General features: G+C 39.8%; 1 protein-coding gene across 1 annotated transcript in view; it reads right to left on the reverse strand.

The window, feature by feature from the left end:
• Positions 1–447, reverse strand: part of LOC106869509 (uncharacterized) — a 2,961-nt gene that overhangs the window by 1,464 nt on the left and 1,050 nt on the right. The gene's annotated exons all lie outside the window — the stretch shown is intronic.

Consider the following 447-nt stretch of genomic DNA (forward strand, 5'->3'; position numbering starts at 1 on the left):
CTTTCTTTTCTTGCGTTTCTTTTCTTTTTCATCTTTACTTTCTGACTTTTCTTCCCCCCCTCTTCCATTCTGTCTAATATTTATATTATTTATTTTATTTTTATTTCGCTCTATCCATTTCTCGTTAGTTTGCTTTTTAAATTTCATTAAGAAAACCATACTTCGAGCACCATTTATCCCTATTTTTGTTTCTTAGCGTTCTTTTTTATATATATATGTATATTTCATCTACTCACTTTCTCACTAATCTCCAGCATCAACCATCGCTACCATCACCACTGATGCAACCATTATACGACCGCCTCCACGAAGACGACGATGGTGACGACGACGACGACGACCACCACCACCACCAACAACAACAACAACACCATTACCATCACCACTACCATCACCATCCACACCACCACCACCACCATCACCACCACCACCACCAACACCAACACC

The sequence above is a fragment of the Octopus bimaculoides genome, chromosome 16, assembly GCF_001194135.2.
Source record: "Octopus bimaculoides isolate UCB-OBI-ISO-001 chromosome 16, ASM119413v2, whole genome shotgun sequence".
Lineage (NCBI taxonomy): Eukaryota > Metazoa > Mollusca > Cephalopoda > Octopoda > Octopodidae > Octopus > Octopus bimaculoides.